A 21,418-nucleotide genomic window follows, 5' to 3' on the forward strand; every position below is an offset into this window, starting at 1 on the left:
CAGTGCAAAAAGGCCAGTCGTCCCTTGCCAACACTTTCCAAGTGTGGACACAACCCTGGCTCTCACTGCCCCAAAGCCCAGGCAAGGGCAGGCTGCAGACCAGGGGAAATGATCATAGTCTTAGCAGGGTCTGCCAATAACTAGTTCATGTTTTGAGGCCACTTTTGAATGGGAAAATATCTTAACTTTCAGCTCTTAAATTATTTACATTATGTTTCTTATTATGTATAAACATAAGGTTAGGTATAAAATCCTTATTCTCACAGTTCTTTTGGCCCTATAAAACAAAAGTATTTAAAAAAATTATTTATTTATGTGTACAAGAGCTCCCCTCCCCCACGTTACTTTTGGGGGCCAGAGGTTCAGGGGGTGAGAGGATTTATCAGAGACAGAGTGGGGAACAGAACAGGCAGACTGACTGAAATATATTGCTGAGTGGAGCAGAGGATGGGACCAGAGAGGTCTGGTGCCATGTGGGCCACCTCCCTGGTTGGGGATTGAACTTGTGTTGCAGTGGCCATCAGGGAGCCCTCCCCAAAAAAATTTTGCAAATTAAAATAGCAACATTAAAATTTTTATTAATATTATGTACATAATGTGGTAAATGATGTTTTGTTGAAATTATATTTTTCCTTATGATGTAAGTATGTAACTCACTGTTACAGTAATGCTCGTATATGGCTTATTCCCAAATTCTTCTCTATCTGGATTTCTGTGAAACTTCTGTGTGTCATGACTATACTGAAGTGCACTGTGCAATAGATCACACTGCCATCTCCATAAGACATATTTTCTCACTAGCCCAAGAAAATTATAGTTTTTGGTGTCAAACACAAAATGGCAATGCTTGGCTACTAGGCAGTCATCAAAGTGATCGAGAATAGACATATACTAATCTTCTGAATTCTGTACTTTAAATAACAGCAAGAATTTACATTTTTATATGAGAATTTGCAAAATGTATGAGCCTATTAAATGAACTGTCCATAGAAGGCAAATATCACAGGGCAAGAAACTAAGTTGTTAGGGGCTAAGGGAGGAGGGAAAAGAGAGTGACTGCTAATGGGAGTGGGATTTTGTTTTTTGGGGGTGATGAGAATATCCTAGAATTAGAGCTGATGGCTGCACAACTTTACAAACACACCAAAATTACTTAATTGTACACTTTAAAAGGGTGACTTATATTGCAGTTTTTAAAAAGTGACTTCATAGTTTCCTCAAGAATAGTAGCTGGACATGAGGCTTACATTGTTTATGTAAAGTACTCATCCTGGGGTGTCTCCACAAACAGAGGATGCTACATCCCGCTCCTCCAATTGAGATTCCAGGTATATTTATATTAAAAGTCAGAATTATATTTGTATAAAATATCAGTGTAGTTTACATATGAAAGCGGAGGAATGGCCTGGAGGAAATGTCTGGCGATAAAAAGATTATTTGGGGGTACTAGTTACAAGGTTCTAGAGGGTGTCAGCTGGGGCAAATCCAGGCCAGAGTAGTAACACCAGGAGTAGTAGCAACTTACCACATTTGAAACTGAGGAAAAGCCTGCTCTGCCTCAAGTACTTTGCTGCAACCCCACTAGTTAGACATATAAGCATTTCATTTTTTCAAGAAAAAAATTTTTTGACACCAGGAAGTGTCATTAACTATAGAAGATACAAAGATGACTAAGATAATGTTCCTGTGCTCAAGTAGCTTGTCACATAGATGTGGTGATAAAACCCACTGAATGGTAAGTTGAATATTAAAGTGTATATTGTGACAAGAAAAAGGGAGGTGTATATCTAGACTTATGGTTGACAAAAGAAGAAATTACTTTTTGCTTTTGGTGAAAGTCCTGTGTGATCTGTGGTCAGAGAACGACTAGATGTTACACAGGTGGAGATGAGGTGAAGAGCAATTTAGTAGAATAAATAACATGAGCATAGAAAATGGAGAACTAGGATAGGAAGAGCATAGGAAGAGAAGGATGAATGAGCCCTGATGAAACAAAGCTCTGGGAAGAAAAGTAATTAAGAGTGGCTAAGCAGTAAAAATAAGAACTGACAAGTTGTCTTCTTAGAATGGAAAAAAAGGAAGGGAGGTGAGTGGAGAAAAGGGTCAATAAAAGTTGCTCTTTCACAGATTTTCTTCAATTTGCAAGAGTTCATTTTGGAACAACAACGCCTAGCTAGTAAACAGGCATTTTATCGAGTTGGAGGGAAAGTGATGTTTTAAAAGAACATCTGTATTAAAACACCTCTAGTGGGGTGCTGAAGCTAAAAGCAGGAAAGTGCCAGGCAACAGGAAAAGGCACAGACAAAAATGAATGCCAAAAGGAAGTGTCGCGTCTACAAATCCTTCTGTCATTTCAGGGGAGATCTCTCAGCCAATATCAGTATCCTATCAATAAATTATTATCATGCTCCTGGCTAAAATACCTACCGCGATAACATCAAATTCGTATGCGTCATTAAAATGAATTAATTCAATTTTAAAAAGCATACAGAAGGCACTAAAATGTTTGTTATAAATGACCATTATTTATGGTTTTACAGTATATTTCGGAAACCAGTCAAAACTGAGCCTAAAACCTATATCCTCTATTATCACTACAGCTGGGAGATCTGGGACCAAGAGTTCTAGTTTTCCCCATTGAAACAGGTTTCAGTGACCCTCCGTTCGGTCCCTTCTGTCAGTAGGTCCAGCGGGAGGTGGGGCGGATCTCGGTTCAATTAACCAATCGCGGTGTGGCCATGGGGCGGAGCCAAAGTGTCCCGCCTCCTCGGTTCAGCCCTCCATCCCTAGCGCCCCTGATCCCGCCTCCCTCGCACCTGCGTGTCCCCCCGCGCCGGGGCCGGTGCAACCTCTCCAGCCTGTGCTGGCGGGGAAGGAGTTCGGCCTCACCTCTCGCGAGATCGCCTCCTGTTGCTGTCCCCGCCGCTTCTAACCTCTGATTGGCGGTGCCTGCGCAGCCGCCATGTTCGGTTGCTATGCTGTGGCCTGGGAGACGGGGTGTGCTTGAGGGAGGAGGAGGAGGAGGAGACGGAGAAGGAGGAGGAGGAGAAGAGGAGGGGGGATTGAGCTCTTCTTGCACTCTCACACACAAACGCTGCCCGGGATTACCCGCTCGCGCCGCGCTGCGTGCTTTTCCGCTCCTCACGCCCCCCCCCCATATTGTTCTCTCAGGACTCCTGGGTCCCCCGGGGCTGAAATCGGGGCCTGAGCTGGGACGGCTAGACGCTCGGCTTTGGCTGAAGGGTCGGAGATTGGGGGCCAGGTCCCCGGCCCCGGGGCTCCCCTCCCCCACGTTACTTTTGGGGGGTGTGGATTAGCTCATTCCCGCAGGGAAGTGGGAGAGCGCGCCGGCTGCCTGTCTCCCTCTGGCTCCTGGCGGCGCCCGCCCGAGGTTGTCCCGCAGTATGAGGTGGTGCCGGCCACTCGGGGCCGTGGCGCGGCGGTTGCTGCGGCGGCGGCTGCTGGGGGGCTGCTGAGGGAGCCCCCGGGAGCCGCGCGGCGGAGGCGCTGCGCCCCGGCGCGCCCGGGTCTCGAGGCTTTTCTTCTCCAGCCGAGAGGAAGCGGCTGTGATACGAAGGTAAGAGACTCGGGTCGCCGCCGGCCTCGGCCCTGCACGTTGTACGTGAGGCTATTACCTGGGGCGTGTGTGGCTCGTGGGAGGCTAGCCAGGTGGGGCAAGCCGGAGGTACTAGGTTGAGTTAAAAGGGAGGGGGGAAAATGTTGCTCCAGACGTGTCCCCCCCTCGAGATCCCCCCTTTTCTTCCCGGGACCTCTGTTCTCAGAGCTTCTGGGGGTTGTAGTTGGGATCTCCGTTAACGTGAGCTAGGGAGAAGGGATGGGATAGGTGCAGAAATGGAAGGTTTCACGGCACCTAAACTCTAGGTAAGGTTTTAGAGTCTTCTGAGTTTTCCTTTGCTGGTAGACTTTTTTTTTTTTTCTTCGTTCGTTCTTCTTCTTCTTTTTTTTTAATTGGCTGAAATGAACGCTTCCTGCATGCTGCATGGGCAGACTGGCCCTGCCATTGAAGTTTTTAGCCTCTTAGGATTCTACTGGTATATACTTATATTTAGGAAACTGTAGTTGGGCCAAAAAAAAAGTTAAGATGCCACTAAATAGTTACCGATGTTTACAAAGGTTTCCTTAAAATGAAACAGTTACAATTGCACAGATACATGTGGGGATAGTTCTGAGAAACTTAGCATGGGAGTTTTATTATATAGTGGGGTTTGTCTGTGGTTTTATTATATAGTGACAAATGGTACAAGGACCGTTTGCAGGATTTTCAAGCTGTTTAAGGAGGACTTCTGTATCAGCAATATACCAACTATATACTTCTGGAATCAGATTTGGAGTAATACAAGGTTTATGTATTTTAGGCCCCGTTAAAACAGGACAGTTTAAAACATGCTTAAGAAGAAAGATTAAAAAAAACGGGGGTAGGGGGGAAGCCTTTGTATCTGACTGGTAAAAGACGACTTGAATAAAAAGAGAAATGAACAGCAAAAATTAGGACATTATTTTTTAAATCCTATTTTTTGAATTTCAGTGTTCTGGAGGAAAATACTATTTTTTATAAAGGGAGAGGAGATGACCTTAAATGATAATTTAGAGCCCAAAGTGTGCTTAATGGAACAGAACTAGATATAGCAGTTGAATCTTGAATCTTGAATTTGACAAACATAAAGTTACTCTATAGACTTAAAAAAACTATTTTAGTTAGCAAGTTTGTGTTTTGTACAGAACTTATTTACTGACTTATAATTTAAAAAATGCAGTCATTTTGTGGACTCCCCCCCTTTTTTTTTGGTCGAAGTACATTTATGCTCCAATTGTCACAAAAGCTTTTTTTTTTTTTAATGACTCACATTTTTGTTGCTGTTTTCTATTGAAAATTGCTTGGTCCCATGAAATGATATTGAGTGGTTCATAATACCAAAGTCATTTTCTTGGGTAACATTTGTAATTAAACTAATCGGTTTGGCAAGAGATTTTTTGAAAATGCAAGAAACCATCACTATTTTTTACTTTGTACTAATAATGAGTATGTTCACATTTTTTGTTAGGAAATTTTTGTTTCCTCAAATATAGGATGAGGATGTGACTTTTTGCTTGTTTTATAATAACCTGCTTAGCTTCTTGGGTATAGGTAGTGAATTGTTTCAGACTTGTGGGGTTTTTTATGTTCTAATTATGTATCTTTTAAAATGTCCCTAGTAACTTTGTTACTTTAAATTTGTGACACCCAATTTCTAATTTAGGCCAGGCATAAAACCAGCATTGATTGAACACACTTGCTAAAAATACTTTCTGGGTCAGATGTACTTAGAATGCAGCCTCAGGAAAATTCATTTGAACTATTCTACTGTGACCAATGTACACTTGATTATTATTGAAGGACTTTAAAAAGTTACAGATTCTCACAAATTAGATTTCATCAATTAACAAGTAGAAACTTAATTTTTTTCATGTGTAAAATACTTTACGTGATATTCGTAAAATTTGTTCTTTTAGGTGCCCTCCCTCCCCCATCAACTATTAGTAGTAAAGCCTGTTATTGAATATTGTTTATATATACAGAATATTTTGGTTTTGTTTGTTAAACATAATTTGAGTTATAAAGTGACAGTACAAGGTACAGTTTTATCTATTTAGTATTTATGACTTATTCTCAACACTCTAAGGGGGCTCAGGGATTTTTGAGTTAATTATCCTTAAGGAACTACTAGATAATTTCAGGGAGACATTGTTACTGACTTTTCTTCTCTCTGAGACTTACTGTGGTCAACTTTAAACAAAACTTTAAAAAATATGTGCAAGTCTTGTTTGGTGGGTGTTTAAAGATGAATGTTTAAAAGTTCTGTTTTAATATTGAATGTTACCTATTATGTATGTAAAATTGATGATCTCACTAGTGATTTAATGTGACTAAGTATGAGTTATTGCCCCTAAGACTTAATATTGGCAGTTCACTGGTTACAAAAAGAGTTTGCATTGTGTTATGAAGTTTTTATTTTTGGTACTATAGTCTAGGTTTGTTTAATTTCACAGTTTAGTAGCTTAAGCTGTGAAGTCTTGAAGGCTGGCTTAGCATTCTGAAAATCCTTTATTGTTTGCAGGAAAGTATTATAGGAGGAAGGTGTTATTTCTTCATTTAATATTCAATTAGTGGTACAGATGGTAGGAAGGGATATAATATAGAAGTACTGTAGAATTTCTTTTGGTGTGGAAGTACAGTATTTAGGAACAGTATAATTTATTCCTTTTCTTGTATTTATTGTGATCGTATTTGAAATAGGATGACAAACAGAAGTGGAAATTTATTATTAAATTCTTTTCTGTTTACTTAGAAGCACCCCTTTCCCCATTCATTCTTCATTAGTCATAAGTGAAAACATTGGAAGAAGAGGTGCAGGTGTTGGAATGAATTAGGAACAGAATGAAAATTAGGTCTGTGGACTATCTTCTGGGAAAGATAATTAATTAGGTAAGTCACTGTGTTTAAGTTACTAACAAGAAGGTAATATAGAGGAATAGAAACAAAAAAAAGATTCAGAAGGGAACTATGGGTTTTCTGTTATGTGTCAGACAGTAGAAGGGGCAGTTCATATTTTCCCACATAATCATCAAATACACTTAGCAGTAGGTATCAATTATCACCAACTTCCGCCTCTCTCTCCCCCCAAATTGGAAGCAAAGAGAAATTAACTTATCCAGGATCACATTGTTGTAGACAGAATTCAAACCAGTACTCTGAAGTTTATTCCTTAGAGTGTGCTGTTTTATGAAGCTTTGTGCAGTCAGGTATGGCGACTAAATGCTATTTGTGGCATTGCTCATTTGAAATGTGACTATTGGCTATGAATATTGAATATTAAGTCTTATTTATTTTACCAGTTTGTATTTAAATTACCAGATGTGACTAATAACTACAGTATAGGACAGCAGAGCTTTAGGTCTTGTTACCTAGAGAATCTGAGTTTTATTATTCAATTTTCCACTAGTTTACATGTGACATTAGGCAAATTGTTTAATTCTTGAGCCTCGATTTAATCTGTTGTGAAACTGAAGATGGTGTCCCTAAAAGATTCCCTCCAGGGCCCATCCTTATAAAGTTGTGTGATTTTCACTAGAATCTAAGTGGTGTTTAATAATTCCAAGCATTTTATCTATGAAATATCTCCCTCTCCATAGTATACCTTATATAAGGATTTTTGTTTAGTCAGTTTCTTTTTTTGAGAAGAGTTATGTATAAAGCTCACATAAAGGGTATAGATTATTCCACCTCCCCAGTTTGTCGAAAACATTGTGCAATGAATGACAGTACTTTACCAAGTGAATCTTTAAAGAGCATGTTAGCATCTACTGACCCACTTAAAAAAAAATCAGTTCCTTCTTGCTTATCGAATTAATCCCAAACAGATCAGCTTGACCTTGAAGGCTTTCCACCAAATTCATCTCACTAACCCTGTTTCTCATTCTTGGTTAGAAGGAAAACATTCTTGTTTTTCTTGTACCCTTGTTTTTCTCACTTTAGACATTCCTGTTTTTCTCCAGTCCATTCCCTCTTCTTTCAGTTTTCACTGAAATCCACCTTTTTCTGGAAGATTGCTGTTTCATCCAGTGATAATGATCAGATTTTGAATCCTGGTAACAAGTACCTCAGGATTAATACATGACTTTGTTAGATACAGTTGAGTGTGTTGTATATGGTTGTAGTTCAGTACCTTATGATTTTATGTTTTACTATTCTGTGTCCTTAATGAAAATTAAAAATAAAGTGTAGCTTGCTGCTTATGTATTTCCTCTTTAGTCCAATGCTCATAAATTCTGCTTTAAAAGTTGTTAATTGAAAAAATATATAAGTACTGTAGCAAAATTCACCTTTAATCACCCCTCAAATAGACATCTTTGTTTCCAGTTGTCAGTATTTTAAGAATAAAATTGATAATAATTAAAATTATATAATAAAGACAGAATTTTGCATTACTATATTACTAAACATTGTAAGGTAGAGATAGTATAATGTAGAGAAAACATGACAGATTTTGGAATCAGATGAATCAGATAAATCTGCCTGGAATTTGCTCTCAAAAATCTTGGACATATTATATACCTCAGAACCTATTTCCTTGCCTGTGAAATAAGGATAATCATATTTGACCTTGAATTGTTCTGAGGAGAGGTGATCAATAAATGGTAGATTATGTTATTTTCCCCATCATACAGATATTTCAGTTATTTGCCTTAATTGATTTAGTCATTTACCTCTTATTAAACATTTTGGTTGTTCCTCAAGTTTCTACTGTTTTAATCAACACTGATTACCTTTGTGAGTTTAGCTTTTTGTTTCCTTCCTTCCTAGAATAGGGATAATGGCTCAGTGGTATGATTCCTTCTATGGCAGATTTCTCTATTAAAAAAAAACAATGGTGTTCTTGTTGGAAAAATGCTAATTTGGTTGTAAACTTGTACCTTATTATTTTGATTATTGTAGTTGAAAAATCTGGCTTATTGGGAAATGATGCAGTGAACATTTATTTGCTAATTAAGCATGTTGCATGTTTATTGTGGGAATTGATGGTATATAGGTAAATAAGACAGAATTCTTCTAGAGCTCAAATTCTAGAGTCAATAAACATTTCTGAGTGACAAGTGTAATAAGATACAGGAGAAATGAGAAGTGGCATTTGAGCAATGCCTTTGAGAATGAATTGGAATTGATCTGGGTGGAGAGAACAGCATGTACAAAAAGTCAGAAGTATGAAAGATTGCACAGTGTGTTTGGAGAAATCCAAGTTATCTTGCTATGTCTCTTTCTGCATAGTGATTGAGTGTTGGTGCCCACCTTTTTGGTGTGAATCTGTGTGCCTGTACACGTGTTGACTGTGATAGGAGAGGAATGTGAGGGTCCTTTTTGGACTGAGTGGGATCATTTGAAAAGCTTTAGAATAGAGCTCAGCTGGTGTCTCATACATGATTTAACAGTGTGCCACAAGCAAGATACTGGTAAGCCTGTAGTACTAGGCATGTAGGAGTTTCCAGGATGGTTTCTTTTGACCTTGAATAGATTTAACTTGTCCTGTGGGGAAAAAGATTGGGAGAAACACTGTTTTAAAGACTCCATCTCTGTAGTGCATTAAAACCAGCACCAAGTAAAATAAATACCAGTATCAAATAAATAAAACAAATACCAGTCCCTAAAGTAAGCGTAAATAATCAAGTCAAAGTCTTCCTTTCTCCTCCCCTTTTTTCAGTTCTGCTGCTTTGACCACCCCCAATCCCCCCTGCCCTTTAATTACTGCTTTGTTGTTTGATGTGTGCATATGTAATACCGTTTTGGTGCTCCTGCATTGCTAGTTTTTTTAGCTTGTTTAGGGGGGAATTGGGGAGAGATTATAGGAATTTCAATAAGGAAATGATGAGATTAAATATAACTTTTGAAAGTAACTTCTGTCTTTCATGTAATGATGTTTGTATGGGTGGCACAGAGATGAAGTTAGAATGGAATAGAGAGGCCCTCCCTTAGTGGTGCGGTGGGTTGAAGCACAGCTAGCTAGGAAGCTAGCTGCAGATGCTTCAGCACAAGGTTGATCCCTGGCCAGGGAGGTGACACATGGTGGCCCGCTGCTCCCCTCAGCAGTGTACTTCATCAATCTGCCTGTTCTTCTCACTCTGTCCCTGGTGAATTCTTTCACTGCCCCAACACCTCTGGCCTGTACCCCAGTTCTGTATGCATAAAAAAATAAGTCTTTAAAAAAAAATGGAGTAGAGACCTGTCAGTGTGGTCCAAAGTAAGAAATAAAGAGCCAGAAATGGAGGAAATGGAGGAAATAGAGATAAGGATTTGGTACTTGAAATGAAAACTGACTAGGTAGTTTCATTAGAACTGAGAGTTATCTGGATATAGAGGAAAGAGGAAAACAGTTAACAGTGATAAGAGTTGAGCAACAGGGCTATAAATGACAAATCATTTTTATTGAGTACCTGCATGAGCCAGTCATTTCACCAGCATGAGTTTATCATTGAATTTTTATTTGTTTTAAAATAATTTCATTCCTACAGAACAGTTGCAAAAACAGCACAAAGAGCTCCTAAATTCCCTTCAGTCAATTTCTTTTTCCTTAAATTATTGTTACAACTTAAAAAAAAAACTTAAAAATAAGTTTTTGTCATATATATATTTTTCCCTGATTATAAGAAATGATTTCATTAGTCAGCAGTGGTGATTGTTTAACACTGGTCACTTTGCATCCCTGGCATCTTTTCAATCCTTTCACTAGTATGAGCCATTGTGCCTTGTGTCAGTGAACTCTGTGCCTCTTTCCCACAGGACTCTGTGTTACTCTCATCCTCAGTCTTTTCCAGGCCATTGCATCTTCTGTCAAACTTCCACTCCATGAGTGGAAACTTTAAAAAATTTAATCTTTACCCTTTTAGAGCAGTTTTAGGTTCTCAGCAAAATCTCACAGAGATTTCCCATAGGCTCCCAGCACCTACAGATGAACAACCAGTTCTGTACCATACTGCAACATGAGTTTGTGTTTGGTTCACTGTAGTGGGCTCAGTAAGGACTTCACTGCAAAGAAGGAACCTTGCTGTTGTCTTTGATCTGTATTATCTAATTAGATCCTCAAATTTCAGTGAAACAATTAATCATCTCATTTCTGATCAGTCCCTCTAGCATGTATCAGTTGTTCACCCCTAGATTAGTTGTCCCTATTCTGCCACCTCTCAGGCCTGTGGCATGGGCTCCTCAGGGCATGTTGTCAAGTCCCTGCGAGGAAGGGAATGGAGCTTCTCATTTAATCTTTCCCCCTAATTTAATCTGAATAAAAATATGTTAGAAAGGTGTTACCCAGTTCTAAAGGAAAACAAAGCTGAAATGCAGGAACGTGTGTGAATTTGGGCATGTTACCATGTGAAAAACAGCAGATATTTTTATTTAGATTTGTCGGATAATGATGCATCATTTTTTCCCCTCCTATACTGACACCATCACCTCTGAGAACTCAAATTGGCAGGATTTAGGGTTTTGTAGGTGAAGTAATGGGTGTGATGTACAACTTATAAAATACGTGTAGAGTTAGGAAGGTCACTGACAGAGCCCCCAACCGCAATTTTCTAAAGGTTAAAGTCTCTCAGAAGTGAAGAAACCAGTGAAGAAAACTGAATGGTAGTGAGTTGTGTGGCAGTATAAGGAAGTTTTCAGAAGGTGTCAGCTGTTGCTGAGAGAGGGAAAAGAACAAAAATGCTTTGAATTTGACCAGTGGAAAGCGTTTGATGCCCTTACCTGGTTAGTTTTCAAGAATGTTCAGACTATCAGAATCTGAGATCCTTATTAAAAATGTGAATTCCCTAGGTCATCTCAGATTTCAAAGGTCCTTAAAAGGGTGAGTGAGGAATGGGGAGATAGTTACTTGGGAAGTCTGTTTAAATGCTGCTACAGTTACCCTGCGATTTAGGAAACTTTGTGATTCATTGCCTTAACAGAGAGTTACAGTAGAGGGATGTGATAACAAATGTAGCTGTGGAAACTAGACATACAATGACTGTAGACTGGATGACTAAGAAATTTGGTGATCCATGGAAGAAGGAAACTCTCTTGTGTCATGGAGGAATAGGAGACAAAATCTTTTTTATAAGGTTACATACACCTTAACATTTTTTTAGGGATTTGGAGACAGAAAGTGTAGGGATTATTTGAAAGATGAGTAAGTGAAATACGTACTAGCAAAGAAATGTTCTGAATGAACTTTGGCACATATCTGGATATGTTCACTGTCCCCATTTCAGATGATTACCATTTCAATATAAGTTTGTGGAATAATCTAGGGATCAGAGTTAATCTTGTTATTAACTTGTTATACAATCGTTAATTAAGAACTCTCATTTTTATGAAGACGAGCTCAAGTATATTTTGTATATGGATAAATCACCAACAATACAAATAAAAATTGTATTCAGTGCAAACTAGTCCAACCACTATGGAAAACTGTTTGGAGGTTTCTCAAAATGCTTAAAATGAAGCTTTCATATGACCCAGCAATTCCATTCCTAGCTATCTACCCAAAAGACACAAAAAAACTGATTCAGAAAGATACCTACACCCCCATGTTTATTGCTGCTTTATTTACAATAGGAAAGACATGGAATCAACCCAAATGCCCAAAAGTAGATGACTGAATTAAAAAGATGTGGTACAAATACACAATGGAATAAACTCATGCCTTTTGCAGCAACATGGATGGAGCTGGAAGGGATCATGCTTAGTGAAATAAACCAGAAAGAAAAAGAAAAATACTGGATGGTTTCACTCATAGTAGGAGCATAAAGGACTGGGCGTGTGTGTGTGTGTGTGTGTGGAGGAGCAATAATAATAAACAACTATATACCAGAGACATTTTATGGGGGTAAAATGGGGAATGGGCCAGAAATGGGGCAGGGGGAAGTGCACTGGACTATGGTGATGGCACAACAGTGATACGGTGATGGGAAGCCCATGAGGATTACAACTGAGATGGAAAAATGCACAAAATGATGTCAAAATAAACTATTACATTATTTAAAAAATACTAAAAATTGTATTTGGAACTGGAGAGAATTGATGCTAAATGAAATAAGTTAGAAGGAGACAGACAAAATACCAAATTATTTCATTCATACATATGTAGACTATAGAGAAACAAAATAAAGGAACAGACAAACCCAAACAAGTCCTTAAAAGTCCATTGTTAGCTTGGAGGCTACTAGCAGAAAGAGAAGGGCTGGTAGCGAAGACAAGAAGGAGGGAGCCCCTGGGGACTATTTTGGAGGGTTATGGGGGTTTGGTGGTGGATATGCTGTGATAGATAAAAATACTTTTGAAGAGGCATGATCCCACACCCATAAAATGTATACTGTGATGTAAATTAATATTACCTCAATAAGAAATAATTTAATTTGTTAAAACAAATCATATCTCAAATTGGTGATAACTTTTGATGGAAAGCATTTAGTTAAAGCAGAGTCAATTTCATGTATTCTTTGAGTTCCAGGAAGTTGTCAGGCACTTTACTTAGCAGTGGTTTACAGAATTTATAAGATACGGTTTTTCTTTTCAAGGAGATTATACTTTTATCTGAAGGAGTTTATCATCTATTATACAGCTGGAAATGTGTATCCATAAGTCACAGTTAAGGATATGTTAGTGCACAATTAAAATGTGTACAGATAAGTCATAATTAAAAGTATAATAGTTTATATGATAAGAACTCTCAGGCTACCCAGATGTTCTTATAATTTAAGTCTTATTTCCTTTTTTTAAATTAGTGAGAATGGCTACTTGATTCAGATTTTAAACTGCTACAAAGAAATGATTTTTGAGAAGTCTTAATACTACTACTCTCTATCCCTCTCTTTGCTGTTCTCTGTAGGTAACCACTTTTTGTATATTTTAGCAGCATTTATGCAAATAAAACCAAAGTACAATATAGCCTGTTACATCCTCTTAGTTTCCTATGTAGAAAGTAGCATACTGTATATGCTACTTATTATATTGTAGTTATTTAAAATACACCATGGAGAGTCTTTGACTTCATTATGAAGAGCTTTCCTATGTGTGTGTTTAATTAGTAACATATTTTATTGTGTCACTATAGTTAGGCTAACTAATTTTAATTAACCTTTTACTCCATTTTTTATACCTTTTTAGTTCTGTAAATGATTTTTTCTCTTTATGAACTAGTGCGGCATTTTGCATTAATGACCTGCTTTACTTTTTTTTTTTTTTTAAACCTAAGGTCTTCTAATACCATTTTGGATAAAGTTTTTAGATTTTGTGACCAAATGGACTTTGTCAGTAACTTAGATTGAAAATGAAAGAAAAAAATGTTTGTTACACTCCTTTGGGTATATTAAAGTATGCTATCTCATTTAATTTTCCCAGTAACCCTGTTTTGTAGGTAATGTTATCCCCTTTTCATAGATGAAGAAATTGAAACTTAAAAAGTTGAGTTGTCTAAACTTTCACAGCTAGAAAACGGCAGATTTAGGTTTTGAAAGTAGGTTAATTGGAGTCCAGAATCTATATCTTTTCTGCTATTGTCCTATTTTCTGTCTCCTATTTTTGAATTCCTAAACTCGTCTTGTAGCTGAAGTTCTCTACTGTCCGCTATAAACCTTTTATCAAGAACCATAAAAGTAGACATGTTTCCCTATTGTGTTTTTCCTGATTGCTGGGATACCTACCACCTGCTTCTCTGACCTCTACAGTGAAGGTTCTGCTTGCCTGGATGACTGCCTATTGCCTGCTACCATTAGCTCCTGGATACCATTTTCTAACTTCCTGTCTAGATCACCTCTCCTGATTTGTTTTCTTTTACCTGTTACCACTTGAGCTTTGGTTTGACCTGAGCCAGTTTTCACTACCATCAGATTCTTTAGCAGTGGGTTATAATGATACTTTGTTTTATTTTGCGTTTCTTTTTGGTTATATATAGTTGAACTTCTTTTCATAGTTATTTCATTTCTTGCTGCATACATTCTTTACATTTCTTGTTTATCACCTAGTGTCTTAACGTTTTTTTTTCTTAACAGTTTATAATGTACATAGTAGCTGATTTCTGTTAGCACAGTAGCAACCTTGTGACATATTTTAAGCTTTTTGTGTCTAACATATTAGTAGGAAATGCTGAAAGTTGAAAACTCACTCTATTTATAGTGTAAGGGAAATGATTATGCTCCTAATCAGAATGTCCTTTAATGGCTTCATAAGTGCTAAAATTTTTACAAGGCTAACAAGAACTACCTATCTTCTCTTGTTCTCTTTCTAAACTCATTGCTGACAACTCTCCTAGTTCACTTTTTCAAGGCACACAGTCTTCTTTGCTGTTCCTGGAATAGGCCAAATATGCTCACAGTTCAGGTCTTTGTACTTATTCTTCCTTCTGCCTAGAATACCTTTCTCTCAAGTGTTCCAGGCAGACTGAATATCCACATGGTTCGTCCTCTTACTTCCTTTTAAGTCTGCTCAAAAACTAACTTCTCAGTCATGCCATTTTCACCCAGATGCTAGGGGTGAAAAACCCTTGTTTATGTCTTCCTAAAAATTTTCACTTAATATAAATTTAACTCACTTTTTTTCTCTAATATCATAGTTGACCAACTTGCTAAATTTTCAAATATGTGTTCAATTTTACATGTATTTTGCTAATTAATGCCTGCTGTCCACACTAGACTAAATTCTATGAAAATAGGAAACAACTTAAAAAATAATCCCTATTGTGTTGTGTTGCCATAATATCTGGCATGTAGTAAACACTAGTAATTTTTGAACGAATAATTAAGATTTATTATTGAATATGGAACTATTTTAGTCTCTTCACCACTACCCCCACATGATCCCTTATATCCCTTTATTTTCTAACACCCTTCCCTTTTAATCTCCTCTCACTTCATTTATTAGTGTCCACTAGTTTTTATAAATATTTTGTTGAATCATCTACTATGTAAACATCTAATATTTTTCTTTGTCATTCTGATTTCTTTACTGCATGTAATTTCCTCAGACTCCTTCCATTTTGCTGTAAATGGCAACATTTCATCTTTCCTATGATTGAATAGTATGCTATCGTGTGACTATACCACATCCTCTTAATCCAATTCTATAACCACTGATGTGTTGGTTGTTGCTGTATTGTAGCTATTGTAATTGATCTGCAGTGTTGCAGAATCTGAAATTTTTTGAATTTCTCCTCCATTGGATAGATGCTGAAAACTGTGATTGTTAAGTCTTAAAGTATTTTCATTTTTAGTTTTCTAATATAAATCCAAACCCCTGTTCCAAATAGCTGTACTAGAATACATTTGCACCAGTAGGGTTCCATTTTCTCCAGATCCTCCAGCATTTGTTGTTGCTGAATATGGCAATGAGTTTACTATATGCTGTTCTCATGGCCCTGAGGTAGTATCTCATGGCTCTGTGGTAGTATCTCCCTCATTAAAGCAATGATGGGCATTTTTCCATGTCTTTTGTTTGGCCTTCTGGGTATCTTTTTTGGTGAATTTTTGGTCCATGTCTTCCGTTCACTTACCAATTTGGCTTTTCCTTGACTGTCAATTTGAATGTTTTTATATACCTTGGATTATTAACCTTTTGTCATTTGTGTGATATGTAAGCATTCTTTAATTTAGTAAGATGTGTAAAAATACATTAACTTAATATTTTTCCTTTGCTGTGTAAGCATTTTTAAATTTGAGATAATACTGGTTTTTCAATTTTACTTTTATTTCCTTTTATCATAAGGGTGTATTCTCCAGTAGCATCTTTATCATAGATGTCATACCAGTGTATTTGTCTATATATTTTATTGCTGCAGGTCCAAATCTTTATAATCAGTTTTGAATGTGTATTTGTACATGAAATTAGAGAATGATCCATGTTCATTCTTTTACATGTGGCTTTCCAGTTTTCCCAGCACCATTTGTTAAAGAGACTCCCCATTATATTGTTGTGTGTCCATTTTCATGACTTTAGTCTCAGTAAAATATGTGTATTTCTTTCTGTGCTTTTGAATTCTGTTCTGTTGATCCAGGTGTCTATTTTTGTGTCAATGGCCATATTGTTTTAATTACTGTGGCCTTGTAGAATTGTTTAAGGTCAGTTAATATGATGCTTTCATATCTCCCCCCCCCTTCTGAATATCTCTTTAGCTACTGAAGGGCTCTTAAGTTTCCTTATAAATTTAAAATTTTTTTGTTCAATTTCTTTGAGAAATATTATTAGTATTTTGATAGGGATTGTGTTAACTTTATATATTGCTTTTTGATGATTTCTCCCATCCATTGAACATGGTATATCTCCTTTTCCTTATATCACTATAAATCTTTATAATGTCTTATAGTTCTCCTTGTTACAGGTTCCTGAAACTGTTTGGTTAGGTTAATTCCCAACTGGTTTGCTTCTTTTTGAAGTGATTATGATTTTTATATGTTGGTTTTTGTAACCAGCCACTTTGCTGTATTCATTTATTGTTTCTGATAGCTTTTTTTGTGGAGTCTTTAGCTTTATACCTTTCTTGAAAATTCATTCATACTCCCAGACATTCTGTGCTTATTGTTATAGTTGACTGTGTAATTTTTATCTTTCCTTATTAGAGTGGAAGTTCCATGAGGTCAGGGGTTTTATCTTGTTTGTCCACGAACTTGCTTGTGTCTCTAACATTTAGTAGATATGTAACATAAAGAAAGGGTTGGGAGAAGGTAAAGAGGAACATTTCATCTACTTGTCTAATGCAAGACACTGAATTTAAAATCAGAGCTATGTTTTATTTAATTCTGGTGTAACTAAGATGTTTTAATAAAAATACAACATGGATTTCAAATTTAAACTAAAAGTCAGTTTTGAAAATGTAAAGAGGTAGTACCCAATAATGATGATAATAATATTAGCTAACATTTACTAGGTATTTTTAAAGTGTCAGGCACTGTGCTTTCTACTACTTATCTATTATTTCATTTACTTCCCATGGCACTTATGTATAAAGAAGCTGAGGCACAGAGTGATTCAATAATTGAAGTCATACAGATAGTAAGGATTTGAACCTACCTATGAGTCTGAGTTCTGAACCTACAGTCTTAACTTTTAAGCAGTATTACTTATATGTATACTTACAGCTTGTACTGTTAAGGTTTGGCCCCTTTGAAGAGCTCCTTTTATGAAAATTCTGTGATATTGGTAATCAGCTGTTTTCAGCACACATAAGTACTGATGAAAAGATGGTTGAGGTAACAGGATTAGATGGTAATACAAGTAGTAATTTTCCCACAGTTCAGACTTTACTCCATAGCAAGAGGAGCCATTTATTTATATCATGGTCTTCATAGCTCTGTTTTATTTTGTGAAAAAAATAGTGATTTTGAACCACTAAGTTGATTTCATAGTCACTGAGTCTCAATTTGTGCTTTTTGAAATATTTCACTAAACAGTAGGTGTTATAACCTTATAACCTCTATTGTTTGTTTTCAGTTACAAATAAAAACTAAAGGATAACAACTCTGGAGACTAGCATCCTTTTTTCTCCTCTAAAATGTTTTATACTAAACCCCTAACTAATGAGAGAGTAATTTTGTTGGGAAAAAAATTGCTGGAAAAAAAGCACTGAAGTCCAAAAGATGATACCCCTATGTACCACAAGATTGACACTTTTTAGACAAAAAAATAAAAAGGAATATTTTCATTAACTGGTGGTAAGAAAGATTGACTTCATTGTTGGAATTGCATATGGAGGAAACTTTAAAGAATAGAAATTTAGAAGATAGGGAGAACTAGAAAGAACTAGCTGATAACTAAAGTTGTTTATTCATCTGGTAAACCTGACAACTAAAGATGTTTCTAGATCTTAGGTGGTGAGCTAAAGGAGGAGAAAAAGATAGTAGTTCTTTGAATCATGAAAATAGTTACTTTATATTTTTGAACATCTCATGGATTGACTTAAAGTCTCTTAAATAAACTTTGAGCACCTTGAGAGCAGATATTTGCATGTATGCATATTTATATCTCTAGCATCTAGTACCATGTCTAGCAAACTAGGAACTTGTTGACATGTTTACTTGAATAAAGAGGTGTATTGAAGTCTGTGGAATCTTAGATGTGTCTCATGTACGTAGTACTTTAAATGCTGTAATGCATAAGTAGGAAATAATGAGTTGTAAAATTTAAAACAAACAAAAAAGGGAAAAGTCTCAGATAAAGAAATTTGATTAAAGAAGTAGTTTTCACTTAGATTCTTGTATTTTAGATAGTTTACAATGATTATCAAATTTAACATTTTTATACAGCATTCTTAGTAGATAGTTTCATTTGAAGTGAGGATATGCAGGGGGCATTTGGAAAATGTTACCTGTCCATCAGTGAATCAGTGTGCAGGTCTACTATTATTCATATCTAAGGTTGATTAATTTGCATGTGGTTATCTGGAATACTTTTTTTTCTGTAACATACATGAGAAGCTCTGTGTATACTTATTAAGCAATAACGTCTGTATAACTGTTTTATACAGTGAATATATAGAGAAAAATGTTAGACTAGAATATTTCTGTATTTGATTTTTTTTCCTCCTTTTTTTTTGGATGTCATTTTTATAGCTGATAGTTTTTTTTATAGAAGTAGTCTAAAAGAATACCTACTTGATTTTATGTTGCCAAGTTCAGTTAAGAAGGGTTAAAGGGGCTTTCATTGAAATACAGTGTTACCACCTCAAGCTAAATTACCCAGTCCAGTATCTTACACTTGTCAGCATTTTAATTTATAGCTGTATCCAAAGCATTACAAAATAGATGGTTGCAGTGCATTGCAAAGAAGATGGTTCATTTGAGAACACCCTATTTTAAATAAGTATACAGGATTGCCAGCTATCTGAAAACTTTTTGTGAGTTTTTAAATGCTTGACAATTTTGGATAACAAAGGTTTTTGTGTGCGTGTGTGTGTTTTTTTAATCTGTTTTTGTTAAGTATAAAGGCAGAATTTGAAAGTATTTTTAAACCTTTATCTCAAAACTTTTTATTTTGAAAAATTTCAAATCTGTGAAAAAGTAGCAAGATTAGTAACACCTATAGACCCTTTATGTAGATTCACCAATTGCTAACATTTTGCTTTATTTCTTTCTGTGTGTAATATTAAGAGTTCTTAATTCTTGAAAAATTGTAGACATTATGCTCATGATACTTTACCACTAAATGCTTCAGCACACATACATCTTCTAGGAATAAAATCCTGCTCCCATATAGCTGCAGAAAGATGCTCAAGAAATTTAGCATTGTTACAATACTGTTAATCTAAAATATACTCCATATTCATATTTCTCCACTTATCCAAACAACTTTTATACTCACCCCACCATCTGTGTATGGATTATGAACTACGTGTTACATTTTCTGATGTCTCTTAGGATCTCTGAATCTAACTTTTTAAAAATGAGGTTGTATCAATATCTCAATACAGTATAACCATATCCAATGTCATTTCTGACTGCTGCTTATCTCTAATAGTGAGACAACAGGTTCCCCAAAACATTTATTTCCCAAACATGATTATGTTTATTCATCTGGTAAATCATGTAATAACACACAGAATGTTTTCTGAATGTTACATTAAGACTGCTATTGATAGCAGACTTAATAAGTAAAGTGAAAAGTTGGTTTTTTTTAAATATTTATTTTGGGTTGTTCTTAAAATATTTTCATCTGTGGTTATATAATCGCAGGCATGGATCATCAAACTCTGGTCTGTTTATCAAATCTGACCTACTTTTTTTTTTTTTGGTCCATGAACTAAAGTCGATTTTAACGATTTTCAAATATTTGAAAATATGAAAAGTATTTTATAACATAAAATTATGTGAAGCTCAATTTTGATATCCAAAGTGATGGCTCACTTTCATCCTACAATAGTAGAATTAAGACCTTGGGACAGAGATATTATAATCCATTACACCTAAATTATTTTCTCTCTGGCTCTTTACAGAATCCGTACTCAAAAATATTGTGCTCAAAAGCAAACTCATGAAATCTGACTGCACATATGAGCCTACCAGAAGGGGAGATGGGGAGGAGTACCCAGTGCACTATGGTGGAGGATTACTTGTGTGTTGGTGGTGGATGTGGTGTGAAAACATGTTTGAAGAGGTATAAATCTACTCTAAAACATACAGTGTCGTAAATCAGCATTACCGCAATAAACAAAAATAAAATGTGCTGTATTTACTACTGAATAAAAGCAAGAATATTATATTCAACAATTATTTGAATCATCTTTTTTCCCTGTGTGGTGTGTTATCTTTTTGTTCATAGTTCATTTCTTTATTCTATTTTAATGGAAGAATAAAAAGAATTTAAATGTAAAAATGTCGATTAAAATTTAGAAATGATTGAATTTTAAAACTGGAAGGGAACTTAAGAGATCATCCAGTACTGCACTGCCTGATAGGGTCGCCACCAGCCAGATGCAGCTATTTAAATTTAAGTTAACTTTAAGAAATTGTTAATACTGAGTCATGTTTCAAGCCTTATGTGAAATGGCTGCTGCAAAGGATAATAAAGATTTTAGATCTCATGATGTCTCATAGTTTTAGAGATGAAGAAATTGGGGCACAGAAGATGAGGTAACTGAACCATAGCAAATCAGAACTATTGGGTTGTCAGAAAATTTATGACACACTTTTTTTCCATCAACCCAATAGATGGTAATAGAATAAGTGTTAAATTTTGTAGTGAATCAAAGACTTAACCAGACTTACTGATGTAACAGCAATTGTTAATAGAAAAGAGAGAGTCTACAAAGACTCAAATAGCCAAAACAATCCTGAGAAAAAAGAAAAAAAGAAATGGATTTTTCATTTTCCTGGACTGTAGATACAGAGCTATAGCAATCAAAACAGTTTG

The 21,418-nt window shown here is 36.1% G+C and overlaps 1 protein-coding gene across 1 annotated transcript in view; it reads left to right on the forward strand.

Annotated features, from left to right (window-relative positions):
• The first annotated feature begins 2,815 nt into the window (after positions 1-2,815).
• Positions 2,816-21,418, forward strand: part of PTPN4 (protein tyrosine phosphatase, non-receptor type 4 (megakaryocyte)) — a 154,624-nt gene continuing 136,021 nt past the window's right edge. The window contains exon 1 of the mRNA XM_004674719.2: positions 2,816-3,577. The gene's annotated coding sequence lies outside the window, so the exon portion shown is untranslated. The remainder of the gene's footprint in view (positions 3,578-21,418) is intronic.

The sequence above is a fragment of the Condylura cristata genome, unplaced genomic scaffold (assembly GCF_000260355.1).
Source record: "Condylura cristata isolate star-nosed mole 26May11 unplaced genomic scaffold, ConCri1.0 scaffold00002, whole genome shotgun sequence".
In the NCBI taxonomy this organism is placed as follows: Eukaryota; Metazoa; Chordata; class Mammalia; order Eulipotyphla; family Talpidae; genus Condylura; species Condylura cristata.